The sequence below is a fragment of the Melanostigma gelatinosum genome, assembly GCF_949748355.1.
Source record: "Melanostigma gelatinosum genome assembly, chromosome: 17".
Taxonomy (NCBI): Eukaryota; Metazoa; Chordata; class Actinopteri; order Perciformes; family Zoarcidae; genus Melanostigma; species Melanostigma gelatinosum.
In genome coordinates, this window is record NC_136650.1 from 21,252,183 (window position 1) to 21,275,499 (window position 23,317).

At 43.9% G+C, this 23,317-nt stretch overlaps 3 gene segments (V, D, J or C); all 3 read right to left on the reverse strand.

Moving 5' to 3' along the window:
• Positions 1 to 459: 459 nt before the first annotated feature.
• On the reverse strand, positions 460 to 1,720 carry LOC306790881 (Ig kappa-b4 chain C region-like). The segment is given in 2 exons: positions 1,689 to 1,720; positions 460 to 867 (listed from the first exon to the last, which is right to left on the reverse strand).
• Positions 1,721 to 6,418: 4,698 nt separating this feature from the next.
• On the reverse strand, positions 6,419 to 8,128 carry LOC306791323 (Ig kappa-b4 chain C region-like). The segment is given in 2 exons: positions 8,092 to 8,128; positions 6,419 to 6,888 (listed from the first exon to the last, which is right to left on the reverse strand).
• A 4,527-nt stretch (positions 8,129 to 12,655) lies between these two features.
• On the reverse strand, positions 12,656 to 15,113 carry LOC306791197 (Ig kappa-b4 chain C region-like). The segment is given in 3 exons: positions 15,022 to 15,113; positions 14,282 to 14,394; positions 12,656 to 13,077 (listed from the first exon to the last, which is right to left on the reverse strand).
• Between the last annotated feature and the right edge of the window lie 8,204 nt (positions 15,114 to 23,317).

The window sequence follows — 23,317 nt, forward strand, 5'->3', positions numbered from 1 at the left end:
TTTCTGTAGAAATGTCCAAGCTATTTTAAACAAGAGACTGAGGTGTGTTAAATATTGACAAAATAAATAGAACTATAAAAAACAGCAACATCTGTTTATTTTTCAATAACATGCATGAAAACAACTAATTTGATGAAAAGTTCTTTAATGTGGTAAAATAATCAAAATCAGGAACAAAACCTATTTTTGCTGTTCAAAATATAAAACAACATTGAAAATGGCATTATATTAACTTGCAGCTGTTTTCTTAAGAAATTGGCAGGCAATTTTAGAATCTTAAGACTCAATCTTTAGATTTGATTGAACTAATAAAACAGCAACATCTGTTTCTTTCATAAAAATATACATGAAAACAATTATCTTCTTGAAAAGTTCTTTATTGTTTCAAATCAACCTAAATTTAAGCAAAACAACTTTATCAATGCAACAACTCAGACACTGAGTGAAAGAAAGCCAGAGATGAACAGACATAAAGAGCTACAGAGTGCAGACTGAGATCAGCATCAGAGTGAAACCAGCAGCAGAGTCCCAGTGAGTCAGGTCAGGACTGGGAACACTGGTCTCTCCTCAGTGTCTCTGAGAGCAGAGTCTGGGAGCCCTGGGTGGCTTCACAGGTCACAGAGCCCACCTTCCTCCACTGGTCTGCAGGGAGCCTCAGGGTGCTGCTCCAGCTGTAGTGGCCGTCCTTCTCCAGCACCCCGGGGCTCCTGCTCTGCTCCCAGCTGCTGCTGCTGCTGCCGTCCACCTTCCAGGCCAGACTCCAGTCTGAGGGGAAGCCCTTGTTGGCCAGGCACATGAGCGTGGCCTTCCCCTGCTGCAGCTCCTCACTGGAGGGGGGCAGCACCGTCAGGGTGGGACGGACATCACCTAGGAGACACCGATCAGCTTAGAGGACAGGGACCACACAGCTGTCAATCAAGCACCAGACACGTGGACACCTTGACTGTGAGAGAGTTGATTTCCTCCTTTAAGGAGTTTCTGTCAGATGTTCTTTCTGCTCCAGCAGTCACTCACTCACACATTGTTTCACTTCCTTTAAGAAGCCTCTCATGCATATCAGCACAGAGAGAGTCATCATACAGGATGAGCTGAAATATATCAAACTACACTGCAGATCAAACATCAACATGTGGACAAATATTAAAGCTTCATCATCAGAAACATCAACTAAACATTACTTATGAATATTTAGTGGAAACATTTACAAGTACAGAAAATGAAGTGACTACAATCAAACGTTCTTCATGTGGATGTCAGTCATCATTAAAAACTGTTCAAAGATTTAAACATTTGGAAACAATATTTGACACAATGAAGACGTTTTGCACATTTTCAAACATCTTCATCTTCAATTAGATCAATTCAGTTTGAATCATTCTGATTCTGAATTTGTTTAAAAATAGTTTTAATTGAGGTCAAAATTAACCAAAACTTTTCAAACATTTGTAGAAGTTTCATCTTTTTAACATTTCCATCTGTTTTAGTTCCAGTAGGAGAGGAATGAGTAAATACATGTTCAGTAAAGCTGCTCTGAGTTCGTCTCCATGATAAAGGAGCAGAAATAAACACATGAATCCTAAAAGTGTACGATTAAAACAAGATGTATTCATCTGCCTCAAACATCCACAAACTACATTTAAAACATGACTTTAGAATAATTACTTTAGTATTATTGTGCAGAAACTTACTTCCAACATTCAGTCTGGTTCCTCCACCAAAAGTCAACCACAGTGATACAAAGTCATTGAGCCGCCGTACAAAAACCTGTGACTGTAGAGAGACACGCTCTCTGACTCTGACACACTGAACTACAACTACAAACACTCAAGATGCAACTTCACCATTAAAGTTGCGAGTTATGATTTATTCCCCAGTTTAAAGTTTTGCTTTCCGAACAATTCGTTTTTAAATTTCTGTTGCTGTGAACTTTGTTTCTTCGTGCAACATAAATGTCGAAAAAGTCGTCCATCAAAATGAAAAGACAACTATTTGTTTCTACGTTGTTGAATATAAAAGAAGACAAAGACCGATGACTTCTGAAATGATAATATATTCAAACATTTGACTTACTTCCAACATGCAGTCTGGTTCCTCCACCGAACGTGTACCACAGTGATACAAAGTCATTGAGCCGCCGTACAAAAACCTGTGACTGTAGAGAGGCACGCTCTCTGACTCTGACACTAACAAACTCAACAAACACGTTCACAGTTCACACATTGCATTCAATAAATGGTTACATTACTAAAAACTGGTTCAGAAATGATACATATGTGTTTAACTATTCATTTTAGAAATGTTAGACGTCTATGAGCAATATTAACTTGACTTTCACCAAAATCAATTGATGATGATCAAGATATTCCTGAAGAAAAACTCTCCATCAAATCCTGACAAATGTAAATAATTATCATAAACTCATGTTTATTTTTACCGCGATGAATTAAGAACAATATTTGTGTTTAAATGCGTCCCACAGTGATGTTGATGTGTGTTGTAGTGAATTTGGGAGATTTTCCAGAAGAAAATGTTTCCATCAAACTCAAAGCAAAGACTCTTATAAATGAGCACTGACACATTCCTGATCAATACTCTGATGAAGTGATTGATCCATTGATGAGCAGCATCATCACAGTAATCCAAGTCCCTGTTGGAGTCAGTCAGAGCATTTCCATAGAGAGCCACTTTGCATCAGCAGCACCATGCTCCAGTGCTCTGGGAGAGTTTATAGTCCTGAGAGTTGAACACTGGATGACTGACAGCTGTCCTTCATCACAGCAGAAGACACAGAAATCCTCCTCATCACAAACATGACTTTGATCTGCGTCCTCATCTGGACTCTCCTCTGCTGCTGCTTCACAGGTAAAGTCCAGAGAATCAAAGTCCTCTCCTCCATCAACATCCGTCCCTCTGAAATGAAGCCGACTAAACCGTGACGCTGCTTTATGTGTTTGTCTCTGTGTCCTCAGAGTCCAGAGGCCAGGTCACAGTGACTCAGCCTGGAGCAGTGAGCTCTGCTGTGGGAGGCTCCGTGTCCATCACATGTAGGACCAGTCAGAAGGTTCATAGCTATAACATTTTAGCCTGGTACCAACAGAGAGATGGAGAAACCCCTAAACTGCTCATCTATTTGGCAACTTCTCGACAATCAGGGATTGCAGGTCGTTTTACAGGCAGTGGATCAAACTCTGACTTCACTCTGACCATCAGTGGAGTCCAGACTGAAGATGCAGCAGTTTACTACTGTCAGAGTTTACACTACATCAGCAGTCAGTATGTGTTCACACAGTGAAAAAGCGTCATACAAAAACCTCCCTCAGTCAGAATGAACAGAAACTGAACTGACTGCTGCAGCTGGAAGCTACTGCAGAGACTGATACACTTCACTGAACACACACACACACACACACACACACACACACACACACACACACACACACACACACACACATTCAAGATTTCATGACTTCTCGGAACAATACATTGACTTACATTCTTTTTCTGGGAATTAACTTCATAATCACAACCAGCCTAATCGTATCCCTTATTCTAACCTCAATCCAAGTCTTCAGCCTAAAATGTGATGTGTTACGTGATGCAGAACGGCCTTTTGTCCTCATAAGGAAGGCAAGTACCCACAATGTGACTGTGTAATCAGGTTGATGTCCCCACAAGACCTGCAAAAGCACAGAGACACAAACACACTCTATATCGTTGGTTATCTGGTCTCTACAGATTACTCAATGTCAATACATATATAATACAAATATAGTTATGAAGATGAACTAGTTATGGACGACGTGTCTCTCCACCACTCTCAGTATTTCGCATTAAAACACGTGTTTCTTCCTCAGTGAAGTCCTTTAACATCTCAGGTATCTGTTCACTCACACCATCAGAAGATCAGCCTGTATGCTGATGACATCCTATTACCTGCTGCTAACTCTTCATTTGACTTTCTATCCTTTTTATTCATCTGATCACAAGATACAGCAGGTTTTTTGGCGACTCTCCGCTTTTTAAATGTGCAGGAAATATTTTGCATTGTTTGAAAACCACATTTCATCAAACTGAGATGAAGTAGTTCCAAGTCAAGCATTGTATTTATGTCAAAGAAATGACAGATCATTTATGAAGCAGGAAGCACCTTTCTGTTCACCTGACTTGATAAACATCTACAAAACTGTCTTTAGAATCAATTTACTTTTTGTTATTACAGCTGATATTATAAACTCAGACTGATTCTCTTCACATCAGGTTCGAATGAGACAAAAACCTGAATTTGACATGAGACCCGTGGTGGATCTGGGTCCTTCTACATCACTCGTACATTCTGTACTCGATAGAAAGAAGAAATATATCAATCTTGGTAGGAATTAAAAATGATCAGATGTAGTGAGACTCAAATTTCTTCCATACTATAATTTACATCAGCCTTCAAACTGCTTGATGGAAACTGGATCCCAAGAGATTTTCACTCCACTATGTCATGATTTAAATAGCCAGAGAGGAGGAAACATGATGGAGTGTTGAGGACAGCTGCACTTCACTGACTCTGTGTGTTTGCATATGTGTCCTGCCTCTCTGCTCCCAGCCGTTAAGAGGCCAGTGTTGATCAGTGCTGTCCAGGCCTTTCAGAGACACTGACACGCCGGCAGCACCGTGATGATGTCACTGACTCTACTGCTGACCACCCTGGGGCTCCTTGTTCAGGGTGAGACTCTCTTCTGAACACTTTGGTTCACCACCATCATGTTCTGCTGTGATGGAGAAACAGTGGAACAAGCAGCATTGACCTTCTTCCATCTGTTCTCCATGTTAAAGAAATGAGACTCTTCTGTTTGGATGTTGATCATCTTTCTCCAAACTGCATTTGTCTCAAGAACCCTTCTGCTCTTTTTCATGTTTTCCAGATTCATCAGGAGAAATCATCCTGACTCAGTCTGGACCTCAGTCTGTTGTTCCAGGACAGACTGTCTCCATCACATGTAAAGCCAGTTCAGGTGTTAGTAACTACCTTCACTGGTACCTTCAGAAATCTGGAGAATCTCCCAAACTCTTGATTTATTACGCTACAACTCGTTATACTGGAGTTTCAGCTCGTTTCAGTGGAAGTGGATCTGGATCTGACTACACTTTGACCATCAGTGGAGTTCAGACTGAAGATGCAGGAGATTATTACTGTCAGCACTGTAACGGTTTCCCGTTCACACAGTGATACACCGTCGTACAAAAACCTCCTCAGCTGGAGAGGAACTGATCTCACTCAACAGCTGCACATGAAGTTAAACACTAGACGTTTGATGAACATATACTGTACACATACATACATTTTTATGTGAGACCGAAAAACACTTTCAGCATAAAAACATTTTAATAAATGTTCTATTTGTGAGTAAATATACATTTGCTCAAAGTAAGAACAAAAAACTGTGTAACTTCAGCTCCTACAACATTACAATCCAAGTGATATTATAAAAATAATCAAGTTACGAATATTTTATTAATGCTTTGTTTGCTTTGGAAAATGTCAGAAACTTCAAACTCAAAATGGAAAATCAATGATGATGTTCTTAAATATTTTTTTATTTTAGCACTGTAATAGATTTTATAGAACTATTTATACATTTTACTGTTCTCAAAAATTGTAGTGTCTTGTAGTTTTTTGATGATATTGAGAGAACCAACATTTCTTCATAAATTCATCACCTCGAATCTTGATATCCTAGAAATATGAAACTAGAACAAACTCAGTGTCTTTGGATTGAATAGATCCACTGTTGTAATGATGGACAACCACATATTAATGCTTTTATAATAAACATATGCACAGCTGATTTGATCGAAAGGCCTTTTGTATTTCATAATAATATCAGTTTCAATACACAAAGTGAAAAATGACCATGTGTTAATTTAACAGACAGAGAGGAAGAGACAGAGACATTATTATAACCTCTTTAGTGTTAAGTCTTTTTTTTAGTTTAACTGTCTCATTTAAATCGTATTATGTGTAAAATCTCAAATTACATTCATGATATATAACCTTATGCAGATGATACTCTTCTTTTTATATCTAATTCTGAAAATGATCTCTACAATATGACAACACTTGAACATATCTCATCTATCTTCTTCAAGGGTAATCATAAGTGATAACAGAGAGCTTTTTGATTCACCATTTAATGTTCCAACCATGTTCATTGTTAAGAAAGTTAAGAAATATAGATACAACTGTAACATTGAAGGAATATCTACGAACTTAAACCATTAAAAAAATAACCTGGAATTAATTGACCGATTGTTTTTTGCGACTTTTGTGAATTAAATCTGACTAATATTGTATTGTATAATAAATATCGGAGAGAGAAAGTCAAAAGACACGTCACTTTTATAATACACATGATGAATCTTTATTGTTTTTAAATGTGGAAACCATCAACACAAGCAAGAAGAAGTTAATGTTGAAACATGTGATGAGAGAAAGAGAACCAGAGAGAGCTACAGAGTGCAGCCTGAGATCAGCATCAGAGTGAAACCAGCAGCAGAGTCCCAGTGAGTCAGGTCAGGACTGGGAACACTGGTCTCTCCTCAGTGTCTCTGAGAGCAGAGTCTGGGAGCCCTGGGTGGCCTCACAGGTCACAGAGCCCACCTTCCTCCACTGGTCTGCAGGGAGCCTCAGGGTGCTGCTCCAGCTGTAGTGGCCGTCCTTCTCCAGCACCCCGGGGCTCCTGCTCTGCTCCCAGCTGCTGCTGCTGCTGCCGTCCACCTTCCAGGCCAGACTCCAGTCTGAGGGGAAGCCCTTGTTGGCCAGGCACATGAGCGTGGCCTTCCCCTGCTGCAGCTCCTCACTGGAGGGGGGCAGCACCGTCAGGGTGGGACGGACATCACCTAGGAGACACCGATCAGCTTAGAGGACAGGGACCACACAGCTGTCAATCAAGCACCAGACACGTGGACACCTTGACTGTGAGAGAGTTGATTTGCTCCTTTAAGGAGTTTCTGTCAGATGTTCTTTCTGCTCCAGCAGTCACTCACTCACACATTGTTTCACTTCCTTTAAGAAGCCTCTCATGCATATCAGCACAGAGAGAGTCATCATACAGGATGAGCTGAAATATATCAAACTACACTGCAGATCAAACATCAACATGTGGACAAATATTAAAGCTTCATCATCAGAAACATCAACTAAACATTACTTATGAATATTTAGTGGAAACATTTACAAGTACAGAAAATGAAGTGACTACAATCAAACGTTCTTCATGTGGATGTCAGTCATCATTAAAAACTGTTCAAAGATTTAAACATTTGGAAACAATATTTGACACAATGAAGAAGTTTTTCACATTTTCAAACATCTTCATCTTCAATTAGATCAATTCAGTTTGAATCATTCTGATTCTGAATTTGTTTAAAAATAGTTTTAATTGAGGTCAAAATTAACCAAAACTTTTCAAACATTTGTAGAAGTTTCATCTTTTTCACATTTCCATCTGTTTTAGTTCCAGTAGGAGAGGAATGAGTAAATACATGTTCAGTGAAGCTGCTCTGAGTTCGTCTCCATGATAAAGGAGCAGAAATAAACACATGAATCCTAAAAGTGTACGATTAAAACAAGATGTATTCATCTGCCTCAAACATCCACAAACTACATTTAAAACATGACTTTAGAATAATTAGTTTAGTATTATTGTGCAGAAACTTACTTCCAACATTCAGTCTGGTTCCTCCACCAAAAGTCCACCACAGTGATACAAAGTCATTGAGCCGCCGTACAAAAACCTGTGACTGTAGAGAGACACGCTCTCTGACTCTGACACACTGAACTACAACTACAAACACTCAAGATGCAACTTCACCATTAAAGTTGTGAGTTATGATTTATTCCCCAGTTTAAAGTTTTACTTTCCGAACAATTCGTTTTTAAATTTCTGTTGCTGTGAACTTTGTTTCTTCGTGCAACATAAATGTCGAAAATGTCGTCCATGAAAATGAAAAGACAACTATTTGTTTCTACATTGTTGAATATAAAAGAAGACAAAGACCGATGACTTCTGAAATGATAATATATTCAAACATTTGACTTACTTCCAACATGCAGTCTGGTTCCTCCACCGAACGTGTACCACAGTGATACAAAGTCATTGAGCCGCCGTACAAAAACCTGTGACTGTAGAGAGACACGCTCTCTGACTCTGACACTAACAAACTCAACAAACACGTTCACAGTTCACACATTGCATTCAATAAATGGTTACATCACTAAAAACTGGTTCAGAAATGATACATATGTGTTTAACTATTCATTTTAGAAATGTTAGACGTCTATGAGCAATATTAACTTGACTTTCACCAAAATCAATTGATGATGATCAAGATATTCCTGAAGAAAAACTCTCCATCAAATCCTGACAAATGTAAATAATTATCATAAACTCATGTTTATTTTTACCGCCATGAATTAAAAACAATATTTGTGTTTAAATGCGTCCCACAGTGATGTTGATGTGTGTTGTAGTGAATTTGGGAGATTTTCCAGAAGAAAATGTTTCCATCAAACTCAAAGCAAAGACTCTTATAAATGAGCACTGACACATTCCTGATCAATACTCTGATGAAGTGATTGATCCATTGATGAGCAGCATCATCACAGTAATCCAAGTCCCTGTTGGAGTCAGTCAGAGCATTTCCATAGAGAGCCACTTTGCATCAGCAGCACCATGCTCCAGTGCTCTGGGAGAGTTTATAGTCCTGAGAGTTGAACACTGGATGACTGACAGCTGTCCTTCATCACAGCAGAAGACACAGAAATCCTCCTCATCACAAACATGACTTTGATCTGCGTCCTCATCTGGACTCTCCTCTGCTGCTGCTTCACAGGTAAAGTCCAGAGAATCAAAGTCCTCTCCTCCATCAACATCCGTCCCTCTGAAATGAAGCCGACTAAACCGTGACGCTGCTTTATGTGTTTGTCTCTGTGTCCTCAGAGTCCAGAGGCCAGGTCACAGTGACTCAGCCTGGAGCAGTGAGCTCTGCTGTGGGAGGCTCCGTGTCCATCACATGTAGGACCAGTCAGAAGGTTCATAGCTATAACATTTTAGCCTGGTACCAACAGAGAGATGGAGAAACCCCTAAACTGCTCATCTATTTGGCAACTTCTCGACAATCAGGGATTGCAGGTCGTTTTACAGGCAGTGGATCAAACTCTGACTTCACTCTGACCATCAGTGGAGTCCAGACTGAAGATGCAGCAGTTTACTACTGTCAGAGTTTACACTACATCAGCAGTCAGTATGTGTTCACACAGTGAAAAAGCGTCGTACAAAAACCTCCCTCAGTCAGAATGAACAGAAACTGAACTGACTGCTGCAGCTGGAAGCTACTGCAGAGACTGATACACTTCACTGAACACACACACACACACACACACACACACACACACACACACATTCAAGATTTCATGACTTCTCGGAACAATACATTGACTTACATTCATTTTCTGGGAATTAACTTCATAATCACAACCAGCCTAATCGTATCCCTTATTCTAACCTCAATCCAAGTCTTCAGCCTAAAATGTGATGTGTTACGTGATGCAGAACGGCCTTTTGTCCTCATAAGGAAGGCAAGTACCCACAATGTGACTGTGTAATCAGGTTGATGTCCCCACAAGACCTGCAAAAGCACAGAGACACAAACACACTCTATATCGTTGGTTATCTGGTCTCTACAGATTACTCAATGTCAATACATATATAATACAAATATAGTTATGAAGATGAACTAGTTATGGACGACGTGTCTCTCCACCACTCTCAGTATTTCGCATTAAAACACGTGTTTCTTCCTCAGTGAAGTCCTTTAACATCTCAGGTATCTGTTCACTCACACCATCAGAAGATCAGCCTGTATGCTGATGACATCCTATTACCTGCTGCTAACTCTTCATTTGACTTTCTATCCTTTTTATTCATCTGATCACAAGATACAGCAGGTTTTTTGGCGACTCTCCGCTTTTTAAATGTGCAGGAAATATTTTGCATTGTTTGAAAACCACATTTCATCAAACTGAGATGAAGTAGTTCCAAGTCAAGCATTGTATTTATGTCAAAGAAATGACAGATCATTTATGAAGCAGGAAGCACCTTTCTGTTCACCTGACTTGATAAACATCTACAAAACTGTCTTTAGAATCAATTTACTTTTTGTTATTACAGCTGATATTATAAACTCAGACTGATTCTCTGAACATCAGGTTCAAATGAGACAAAAACCTGAATTTGACATGAGACCCGTGGTGGATCTGGGTCCTTCTACATCACTCGTACATTCTGTACTCGATAGAAAGAAGAAATATATCAATCTTGGTAGGAATTAAAAATGATCAGATGTAGTGAGACTCAAATTTCTTCCATACTATAATTTACATCAGCCTTCAAACTGCTTGATGGAAACTGGATCCCAAGAGATTTTCACTCCACTATGTCATGATTTAAATAGCCAGAGAGGAGGAAACATGATGGAGTGTTGAGGACAGCTGCACTTCACTGACTCTGTGTGTTTGCATATGTGTCCTGCCTCTCTGCTCCCAGCCGTTAAGAGGCCAGTGTTGATCAGTGCTGTCCAGGCCTTTCAGAGACACTGACACGCCGGCAGCACCGTGATGATGTCACTGACTCTACTGCTGACCACCCTGGGGCTCCTTGTTCAGGGTGAGACTCTCTTCTGAACACTTTGGTTCACCACCATCATGTTCTGCTGTGATGGAGAAACAGTGGAACAAGCAGCATTGACCTTCTTCCATCTGTTCTCCATGTTAAAGAAATGAGACTCTTCTGTTTGGATGTTGATCATCTTTCTCCAAACTGGATTTGTCTCAAGAACCCTTCTGCTCTTTTTCATGTTTTCCAGATTCATCAGGAGAAATCATCCTGACTCAGTCTGGACCTCAGTCTGTTGTTCCAGGACAGACTGTCTCCATCACATGTAAAGCCAGTTCAACTGCTGGTGGCTGCCTTAACTGGTACCTTCAGAAACAAGGAGAATCTCCCAAACTCTTGATTTATTACGCTACAACTCGTCAGTCTGGAGTTTCAGCTCGTTTCAGTGGAAGTGGATCTGGAACTGACTACACTTTGACCATCAGTGGAGTTCAGACTGAAGATGCAGGAGATTATTACTGTCAGCAGTGCAACAGCATCCCGTTCACACAGTGATACACCGTCGTACAAAAACCTCCTCAGCTGGAGAGGAACTGATCTCACTCAACAGCTGCACAGAAATACAGACACTTTACGTTTCACTGTCAATGAAGACGATATAACAGAATAATGTCAGGAAATACTATTTATACTGTAGTACGTTTTAATGGTAATTTTGTTGAAATAGGTTATTAATCAATTCAATGATAACTTCTCAGACTTTGCAGTTCATTCATATTCATTTTACTTTCTGTAAACTTCTAAACATGTTTCCACATGAGAGTTTCTACCAATGACAAACTTAATTTGTGATATTCATGAAGTATATCAAATTTTCCTTAAACTATTTAAGATTCAGCTTTGATACAAAAAAAATATAATTTCAATCAGAGTAATACAGTTTTAAGGAATCTGGAATAATGGATGGATTTTATTATATTCTGTCAGGGTCACAGTAACCTTTATATATGGATTATCAAATTTTATTTTTTTTTAAATATGAAAACAATATTAAACAGAGCATTGTAGTGTTATTACATTATTTCAGTAGAAATGTCCGAGTCATTTTAAAACATTCAGTTGTGTTGAATGTTTCCAGAATTAATGGAACTAATAAAACAGCAACATCTGTTTATTTTTCAACAACATACATGAAAACATTTCATTTGATAAAAAGTTATTTATTGTGGTAAAATAATCAAAATTAGCAACAACATTTTTTTTGTGTTCAGGAGATAAAACAACATTGAACATCGCATTATATTAACTTGAAGTTGCTTGTTTAAGAAATTGCCAGGAACTTTTAGAATCTTGAGACTCAATCTTTCTATATTTTGTTGAACTATTAAAACAGCAAGATCTGTTTCTTTCATAAAAAAACACATTAAAACAATTCATTTGATGAAAAGTTCTTTATTGTTTTAAATCAGATTTAAGGAATCTAGAATAAAGAATGGATTTAATTATATCATGTCAGGATCACAGTAACCTCAAAGTATTATTTGTCAAATTTGTTTTTTTAAATATGAAAACAATATTAAAAACTGAGGTGTGTTAAATATTGACAAAATAAATAAAACTATAAAAAACAGCAACATCTGTTTATTTTTCAATAACATGCATGAAAACAACTAATTTGATGAAAAGTTCTTTAATGTGGTAAAATAATCAAAATCAGGAACAAAACCTATTTTTGCTGTTCAAAATATAAAACAACATTGAAAATGGCATTATATTAACTTGCAGCTGTTTTCTTAAGAAATTGGCAGGCAATTTTAGAATCTTAAGACTCAATCTTTAGATTTTATTGAACTAATAAAACAGCAACATCTGTTTCTTTCATAAAAATATACATGAAAACAATTATCTTCTTGAAAAGTTCTTTATTGTTTCAAATCAACCTAAATTTAAGCAAAACAACTTTATCAATGCAGCAACTCAGACAGTGAGTGAAAGAAAGCCAGAGATGAACAGACATAAAGAGCTACAGAGTGCAGCCTGAGATCAGCATCAGAGTGAAACCAGCAGCAGAGTCCCAGTGAGTCAGGTCAGGACTGGGAACACTGGTCTCTCCTCAGTGTCTCTGAGAGCAGAGTCTGGGAGCCCTGGGTGGCCTCACAGGTCACAGAGCCCACCTTCCTCCACTGGTCTGCAGGGAGCCTCAGGGTGCTGCTCCAGCTGTAGTGGCCGTCCTTCTCCAGCACCCCGGGGCTCCTGCTCTGCTCCCAGCTGCTGCTGCTGCTGCCGTCCACCTTCCAGGCCAGACTCCAGTCTGAGGGGAAGCCCTTGTTGGCCAGGCACATGAGCGTGGCCTTCCCCTGCTGCAGCTCCTCACTGGAGGGGGGCAGCACCGTCAGGGTGGGACGGACATCACCTAGGAGACACCGATCAGCTTAGAGGACAGGGACCACACAGCTGTCAATCAAGCACCAGACACGTGGACACCTTGACTGTGAGAGAGTTGATTTGCTCCTTTAAGGAGTTTCTGTCACATGTTCTTTCTGCTCCAGCAGTCACTCACTCACACATTGTTTCACTTCCTTTAAGAAGCCTCTCATGCATATCAGCACAGAGAGAGTCATCATACAGGATGAGCTGAAATATATCAAACTACACTGCAGATCAAACATCAACATGTGGACAAATATTAAAGCTTCATCATCAGAAACATCAACTAAACATTACTTATGAATATTTAGTGGAAACATTTACAAGAACAGAAAATGAAGTGACTACAATCAAACGTTCTTCATGTGGATGTCAGTCATCATTAAAAACTGTTCAAAGATTTAAACATTTGGAAACAATATTTGACACAATGAAGAAGTTTTGCACATTTTCAAACATCTTCATCTTCAATTAGATCAATTCAGTTTGAATCATTCTGATTCTGAATTTGTTTAAAAATAGTTTTAATTGAGGTCAAAATTAACCAAAACTTTTCAAACATTTGTAGAAGTTTCATCTTTTTAACATTTCCATCTGTTTTAGTTCCAGTAGGAGAGGAATGAGTAAATACATGTTCAGTAAAGCTGCTCTGAGTTCGTCTCCATGATAAAGGAGCAGAAATAAACACATGAATCCTAAAAGTGTACGATTAAAACAAGATGTATTCATCTGCCTCAAACATCCACAAACTACATTTAAAACATGACTTTAGAATAATTAGTTTAGTATTATTGTGCAGAAACTTACTTCCAACATTCAGTCTGGTTCCTCCACCAAAAGTCCACCACAGTGATACAAAGTCATTGAGCCGCCGTACAAAAACCTGTGACTGTAGAGAGACACGCTCTCTGACTCTGACACACTGAACTACAACTACAAACACTCAAGATGCAACTTCACCATTAAAGTTGCGAGTTATGATTTATTCCCCAGTTTAAAGTTTTACTTTCCGAACAATTCGGTTTTTAAATTTCTGTTGCTGTGAACTTTGTTTCTTCGTGCAACATAAATGTCGAAAAAGTCGTCCATCAAAATGAAAAGACAACTATTTGTTTCTACATTGTTGAATATAAAAGAAGACAAAGACCGATGACTTCTGAAATGATAATATATTCAAACATTTGACTTACTTCCAACATGCAGTCTGGTTCCTCCACCGAACGTGAACCACAGTGATACAAAGTCATTGAGCCGCCGTACAAAAACCTGTGACTGTAGAGAGACACGCTCTCTGACTCTGACACTAACAAACACAACAAACACGTTCACAGTTCACACATTGCATTCAATAAATGGTTACATTACTAAAAACTGGTTCAGAAATGATACATATGTGTTTAACTATTCATTTTAGAAATGTTAGACGTCTATGAGCAATATTAACTTGACTTTCACCAAAATCAATTGATGATGATCAAGATATTCCTGAAGAAAAACTCTCCATCAAATCCTGACAAATGTAAATAATTATCATAAACTCATGTTTATTTTTACCGCCATGAATTAAAAACAATATTTGTGTTTAAATGCGTCCCACAGTGATGTTGATGTGTGTTGTAGTGAATTTGGGAGATTTTCCAGAAGAAAATGTTTCCATCAAACTCAAAGCAAAGACTCTTATAAATGAGCACTGACACATTCCTGATCAATACTCTGATGAAGTGATTGATCCATTGATGAGCAGCATCATCACAGTAATCCAAGTCCCTGTTGGAGTCAGTCAGAGCATTTCCATAGAGAGCCACTTTGCATCAGCAGCACCATGCTCCAGTGCTCTGGGAGAGTTTATAGTCCTGAGAGTTGAACACTGGATGACTGACAGCTGTCCTTCATCACAGCAGAAGACACAGAAATCCTCCTCATCACAAACATGACTTTGATCTGCGTCCTCATCTGGACTCTCCTCTGCTGCTGCTTCACAGGTAAAGTCCAGAGAATCAAAGTCCTCTCCTCCATCAACATCCGTCCCTCTGAAATGAAGCCGACTAAACCGTGACGCTGCTTTATGTGTTTGTCTCTGTGTCCTCAGAGTCCAGAGGCCAGGTCACAGTGACTCAGCCTGGAGCAGTGAGCTCTGCTGTGGGAGGCTCCGTGTCCATCACATGTAGGACCAGTCAGGATGTTTATTACTCTAACCGCTTAGCCTGGTACCAACAGAGAGATGGAGAAACTCCTAAACTGCTCATCTACTGGGCAACTTCTCGACAATCAGGGATTGCAGGTCGTTTTACAGGCAGTGGATCAAACTCTGACTTCACTCTGACCATCAGTGGAGTCCAGACTGAAGATGCAGCAGTTTACTACTGTCAGAGTTTTCATCTCATCAGCAATCAGTGGGTGTTCACACAGTGAAAAAGCATCGTACAAAAACCTCCCTCAGTCAGAATGAACAGAAACTGAACTGACTGCTGCAGCTGGAAGCTACTGCAGAGACTGATACACTTCACTGAACACACACACACACGCACACACACACACACACACACACACACACACACACACACACACACGCACACACACACACACACATTCAAGATTTCATGACTTCTCGGAACAATACATTGACTTACATTCATTTTCTGGGAATTAACTTCATAATCACAACCAGCCTAATCGTATCCCTTATTCTAACCTCAATCCAAGTCTTCAGCCTAAAATGTGATGTGTTACGTGATGCAGAACGGCCTTTTGTCCTCATAAGGAAGGCAAGTACCCACAATGTGACTGTGTAATCAGGTTGATGTCCCCACAAGACCTGCAAAAGCACAGAGACACAAACACACTCTATATCGTTGGTTATCTGGTCTCTACAGATTACTCAATGTCAATACATTGTGGCAGCCGGAGGGGCAACCTCAGAGGAGAAGTGGTAGAGGGACGATATTGCCTGACATGGAGGCGGAGCCCCCATGTCAGGGAGTGGAAAAGAGCGCCAAACCACCATCAGCCCAACAAGCAACACCTGAGGAGGAGAGACGAGGGAGCGACCACACCCTATCAGAGGAGGAGGAGGGGACTATAAAAGGGCCCCGGACCCAGGAAACTAGGAGAGAGTAGGAGTGGAAGGAGACGGAGAAAAAGCAAACCCATTGGAGACAACTGCCTTACCCCTTGATCACCCTGGAACGTCTGACTACCCGCCCGGCTCCCGACCCCTGCCTGTACGACTACCCTGCTCCTGCCCGCGCCCTGGACCGTATGAGGAATACCCGTTGTGCACCGAACCGTGGAAGTGAACACCGACCATCCCTCTGGAAAGCGGACAGTGTATTGTTGAGTGTCTATCCTACCTCTATCCACTCTCTATATTCAGTAAAAACCTCACTTGCACCATTTATCTACCGACTGGTTGTGTTTATTGGTCCGTGTTGTCGTGAAACCCCCTTGCCACCCCGGGGGCTGTCACAATTTGGTGGAGAATGTGGGCAACAGTCCGGTTCTGGCAACACTGACCGATAGACCGACCGACCCAGTAAGCATGGCCACCCCGGTGCCATTTCAAGAGCTGCTAGCGGGGCTAATCGCTAGCAACCAGGAAACCCAAAAACGCCACGAACAAGCCATGCAAGTACAAATGCAAATCCTCCAAGCACAGCAGCAACAACAATACCAACAGCAAGTACACATGGAGAAGTATATGGAGGTACAAACCGAACGCGCGGAGGCGATGCAAAGCGAAATCAAGGGCATGTTACAGACACAACAGGAGCAACGTACCGTGGAGAAAGCCAACCCAGCGCGCTTCCTTCTCAAGCAGACGGCAGCTGACGATGTTGAAGTGTTTTTTCAGATATTCCAGACAACGGCACTCCGGGAAAAATGGCCAGAAGAGCACTGGGCTGAGTTGATAGCCCCCTTTTTGATCAACGAAACGCAAGTAACGTATCAGGACTTAGAGCGCGCTGGAAAAGTTGACTTCCGGGTGTTGAAAGCGGAAGCGTTACAGCGATGCGGGGTCACGCTGTTAATAAAGGCACAACGATTTCATGAATGGACATATGACACCTCCCTTTCTCCGCGAGCCCAGATGCATGAGATCAAGAGGATTACGACGGCCTGGCTGCACGCAGAGCCAACCGAGGTGTCGCCCACCGATCGTGTCGTCATGGACAAATTCCTTAGATCCCTCCCGTATGAGGCAAAAAAATTGGCCGGCCAGAGAAACCCCCGCAACCTCGAGGAACTGGTAGAGATCATGGAGGGTTACCACGCAGCACAAGCGTTAGTGCGTGGGGGAAGAAACCCGAAAGTGGAGGGGTCCACCCGCAAAGAAAAGATGAGAACGGAGGAAACTACCTATGTGTCTCCCTCCTTTCCCCCAGGCTTTCCCCGACGTCGGCCGGCGTTTGGACCGGAAGAGAGGAGGTGCTACCACTGCGGCGAGATCGGGCACATCGCCTGGGAATGTCCTCACCGCCAGGACGCACCCATGCCCACGGCCAGTGAGGGGAGTCGCCCATGCGGACTGATTACCGGATGCTGGGCCACTCACGAGGACCACATGCCCCTCACCCCGGTCAAAGTAAACGGCCGCGACGCCTCCGCGATGGTGGACTCCGGGAGCGCTATTACCTTGGTGAGACCTACGTTTGCTCAGTACCCGCTCCTAACCGGCACCCGAGCGGTCACGTGCATCCATGGGGAGACCCGCGAATACCCCACCACCGCCCTCGAGATATACACGACGAGGGGTAGATACGTCGGCACTGCAGGAGTAGTGGAAGGACTCCCCGTAGAGGTGCTGGTCGGCCGAGACCTGCCCGTGTTCCAGGAGCTGTGGCGCAGCCTGGTGGTGAAACCAGGTACGACCCCTCACCGAAAGTACAAGAAGAAAGCCATCTGTGGGCTGGGGGAGGAGATCTCCACCGATCCCCTATCGGAAGGAGTCGCCAGTGCCGTGGCCCGGGCGTTGGTGGAGGCCACCCAACCCAACCCCGAGGACGTATATGCCACAGCCGTCGAGAACGACGGACCCTCCAGCCCCAGTGAGCCCGAAGGAGAGGCGCCGCCCATCCCCGAGGAGGCAGATACCCCCTCCCTCGAAGAAGAGGAGCTGGCCGGGCTGTTTCCCCAGGACCCGGAGGAGCCCATCTTACCCGGGCCCCTCACAGGGAGGTTTGGGACGGCCCAGTTGGAGGACCCCAACCTAGCCCACGCCCTTCGGCAGGTGGCCGCCGTAGACGGACGACCACTGGACGGGGTAAGAGACCTCCCTCCCACACATTTCTCCATTTATAACGGGCTCCTCTACCAGGTAGTAATAAGGGACGGGGCCCCCCTCAGGTTGTTACTGGTACCCCGTCCTTTCATACCCTCTGTCCTCCAGTTAGCCCACTCCCATATCCTAGGTGCCCATCTAGGAGTGGAGAAAACCCTGGAAAGGGTGAGGGCCAGGTTCCACTGGCCCGGAATAAAAAAGGCCGTGGAGGATTACTGCCGGAGCTGCCCCGAATGTCAACAAGTGGCCCCACAACCCCATCACAGAAACCCGCTGGTGCCCCTGCCGATCATCACCGTCCCCTTCAGCAGGATCGGGATGGACCTAGTGGGGCCACTACCCAAGACCAACCGGGGACACAGGTACATCCTGGTGATAGTGGATTACGCCACCCGGTATCCCGAAGCCATTCCCCTACGCTCTATGGCCACCAAGGGCATTGCAAGGGAGCTGGTGATGTTGTTTTCCAGGGTCGGAATACCGGAGGAGATTCTCACCGACCAAGGAACCCCGTTCATGTCTAGGATCATGAAGGATCTGTGTGGCATGCTGAAGGTGACCCAACTGAGGACGTCGGTGTATCACCCCCAAACGGACGGACTAGTAGAACGATTCAACCAGACACTGAAAAAAATGTTGAAAAAAACCATGGACCAGGACGGGAAGAATTGGGACCAACTGCTACCCTTCCTGATGTTCTCCATCAGAGAGGTGCCCCAGGCATCTACCGGATTCTCGCCCTTCGAGCTCCTGTACGGTCGACGACCCCGGGGGCTACTCGACCTGGCCAAAGAAGCCTGGGAACACCAACCCTCCCCCTACCGCACCATGGTGGACCACGTCGAGGAGATGAGGGTGAGGATGGCATCCCTCTGGCCCATCGTCCGAGAACACATGGCCGAGGCACAGGCGGCCCAAGCCCGCGTGTACAACCGGGGAACCCAACCCCGAGTGTTTAACCCAGGGGATCGGGTGTTGGTCCTGGTACCCACGGCGGAATGTAAGTTTCTAGCCCGATGGAGGGGGCCGTATGAAGTGATGGAGAAATTGGGGCCGGTAAACTACCGAGTCCGGCAACCAGGTCGGAGGCACCCGACGAAGGTTTATCATGTGAACCTGCTCAAGAAATGGGTGCGTAGGGATGCCATGCTCTGTTTCTCTCTCTCTACCCTCCCAGGAAAAACGGAGCCAGTCGAGGTACCCGTGGGAGAAGAGTTGACCCCCCGGCAGAAGCAGGACGTCCGGGAAATGGTGGATCGGTTCCGGGACGTGTTCTCCCCGGACCCCGGATACACCACACTGGTGCAACACCGGATAATCACCGAGCCCGGGAAGAAGGTGAAGCTAAGGCCGTACCGCATCCCCGAAGCCCGCCGGGGGGCGATAGAGAGGGAGGTACAGAGTATGCTGGAGGCCGACATCATCGAACCCTCGACGAGCGAGTGGTGCAGCCCTATAGTGTTGGTTCCGAAACCCGATGGCTCAGTCAGGTTCTGCAATGACTTTAGGCAGCTCAACGCCATCTCAAAATTCGATGCCTACCCGATGCCCCGGGTGGACGAGATGATAGAGCGCATCGGGAGGGCCAGATACATAACCACCCTCGACTTGACTAAAGGCTACTGGCAAGTGGCAGTAGCCCCCGAAGACAGGGAAAAAACGGCCTTCACTACTCCCATGGGACTGTACCACTATAAGAGGCTGCCGTTCGGTCTCCACGGAGCCCCCCCCACGTACCAGAGACTGATGGACCAGGTACTACGTCCCCATCGAGAATACGCGGCAGCCTATCTGGACGACATCGTCGTGCACGGGGAGGAATGGGGGGCTCACCTCCAAAGACTGGAAGCCGTCCTGAAAGCTCTGCGAGGGGCGGGGCTGACAGCCAACCCCAAGAAATGTCGCCTCGGCCTCCGGGAAGCTGACTACCTGGGGTACACCATCGGCCGCGGCTGCGTCAAGCCCCAGGTAGGGAAAGTCGAGGCGATCCGGGAATGGCCCCGCCCCCGCACAAAGAAACAGGTACGAGCATTCATTGGGCTAGCTAGCTACTATCGACGGTTTGTTCCCCAGTTCTCTGCTCTTGCAGCACCCCTGACGGACCTAACAAAAAACCGGCTGCCAGATCGGATCGTATGGACGGCAGAGACCGAGGACGCCTTCGAGAAGCTGAAGGAAGTACTCTGTTCTGAACCAGTGCTGGTGACCCCGGACTTTACGCAACCGTTGGTGGTACAGACGGATGCCTCCGAGACCGGGGTGGGTGCCGTCCTGTCCCAGCTGAGGGATGGAGAGGAGCACCCGATCACATACGTAAGCAGAAAATTATTACCGAGAGAAACGAGATACGCCACGGTCGAGAAGGAATGTTTGGCCATCAAATGGGCTCTGGGGGAGTTGAGATATTATCTGCTGGGACGACACTTTACCCTGGTCACGGACCACGCCCCCCTGGTATGGATGTCCCGTTCAAAAGACAATAACGCCCGGGTCACCCGCTGGTTTTTATCCCTTCAACCGTATGCTTTCTCTGTTGTCCACAGATCCGGGGCCGCTCATGGAAACGCGGACGCCCTGTCAAGACGGGACGCCCTAGGTTCCTGGAGCAGTCCTCCCCCCAGGTCGGATTTAAGGGGGGGGGTATGTGGCAGCCGGAGGGGCAACCTCAGAGGAGAAGTGGTAGAGGGACGATATTGCCTGACATGGAGGCGGAGCCCCCATGTCAGGGAGTGGAAAAGAGCGCCAAACCACCATCAGCCCAACAAGCAACACCTGAGGAGGAGAGACGAGGGAGCGACCACACCCTATCAGAGGAGGAGGAGGGGACTATAAAAGGGCCCCGGACACAGGAAACTAGGAGAGAGTAGGAGTGGAAGGAGACGGAGAAAAAGCAAACCCATTGGAGACAACTGCCTTACCCCTTGATCACCCTGGAACGTCTGACTACCCGCCCGGCTCCCGACCCCTGCCTGTACGACTACCCTGCTCCTGCCCGCGCCCTGGACCGTATGAGGAATACCCGTTGTGCACCGAACCGTGGAAGTGAACACCGACCATCCCTCTGGAAAGCGGACAGTGTATTGTTGAGTGTCTATCCTACCTCTATCCACTCTCTATATTCAGTAAAAACCTCACTTGCACCATTTATCTACCGACTGGTTGTGTTTATTGGTCCGTGTTGTCGTGAAACCCCCTTGCCACCCCGGGGGCTGTCACAACATATATAATACAAATATAGTTATGAAGATGAACTAGTTATGGACGACGTGTCTCTCCACCACTCTCAGTATTTCGCATTAAAACACGTGTTTCTTCCTCAGTGAAGTCCTTTAACATCTCAGGTATCTGTTCACTCACACCATCAGAAGATCAGCCTGTATGCTGATGACATCCTATTACCTGCTGCTAACTCTTCATTTGACTTTCTATCCTTTTTATTCATCTGATCACAAGATACAGCAGGTTTTTTGGCGACTCTCCGCTTTTTAAATGTGCAGGAAATATTTTGCATTGTTTGAAAACCACATTTCATCAAACTGAGATAAAGTAGTTCCAAGTCAAGCATTGTATTTATGTCAAAGAAATGACAGATCATTTATGAAGCAGGAAGCACCTTTCTGTTCACCTGACTTGATAAACATCTACAAAACTGTCTTTAGAATCAATTTACTTTTTGTTATTACAGCTGATATTATAAACTCAGACTGATTCTCTGAACATCAGGTTCAAATGAGACAAAAACCTGAATTTGACATGAGACCCGTGGTGGATCTGGGTCCTTCTACATCACTCGTACATTCTGTACTCGATAGAAAGAAGAAATATATCAATCTTGGTAGGAATTAAAAATGATCAGATGTAGTGAGACTCAAATTTCTTCCATACTATAATTTACATCAGCCTTCAAACTGCTTGATGGAAACTGGATCCCAAGAGATTTTCACTCCACTATGTCATGATTTAAATAGCCAGAGAGGAGGAAACATGATGGAGTGTTGAGGACAGCTGCACTTCACTGACTCTGTGTGTTTGCATATGTGTCCTGCCTCTCTGCTCCCAGCCGTTAAGAGGCCAGTGTTGATCAGTGCTGTCCAGGCCTTTCAGAGACACTGACACGCCGGCAGCACCGTGATGATGTCACTGACTCTACTGCTGACCACCCTGGGGCTCCTTGTTCAGGGTGAGACTCTCTTCTGAACACTTTGGTTCACCACCATCATGTTCTGCTGTGATGGAGAAACAGTGGAACAAGCAGCATTGACCTTCTTCCATCTGTTCTCCATGTTAAAGAAATGAGACTCTTCTGTTTGGATGTTGATCATCTTTCTCCAAACTGGATTTGTCTCAAGAACCCTTCTGCTCTTTTTCATGTTTTCCAGATTCATCAGGAGAAATCATCCTGACTCAGTCTGGACCTCAGTCTGTTGTTCCAGGACAGACTGTCTCCATCACATGTAAAGCCAGTTCAACTGCTGGTGGCTACCTTCACTGGTACCTTCAGAAATCTGGAGAATCTCCCAAACTTTTGATATATCAGGCTACAGGTCTCCAGTCAGGGATTTCAGCTCGTTTCAGTGGAAGTGGATCTGGAACTGCCTACACTTTGACCATCAGTGGAGTTCAGACTGAAGATGCAGGAGATTATTATTGTTCACAGAGTGGCTACAGCTGGCCGTTCACACAGTGATACACCGTCGTACAAAAACCTCCTCAGCTGGAGAGGAACTGATCTCACTCAACAGCTGCACTCAAAGTTTAACACGAGACGTTTCATTAACATACTGTACACATGCATACATTTCCTCAGAGTCAGAGCCACACCTGTGTAATCTCAGCTGTTATAGCATTATAGTCTTTTTAATATTTTCACAAATAATTAATATATGTAGGTACATATATTGAATGAATATTACATTTTGAAATGGGAAAATGCCAGAAGACTCAAAGC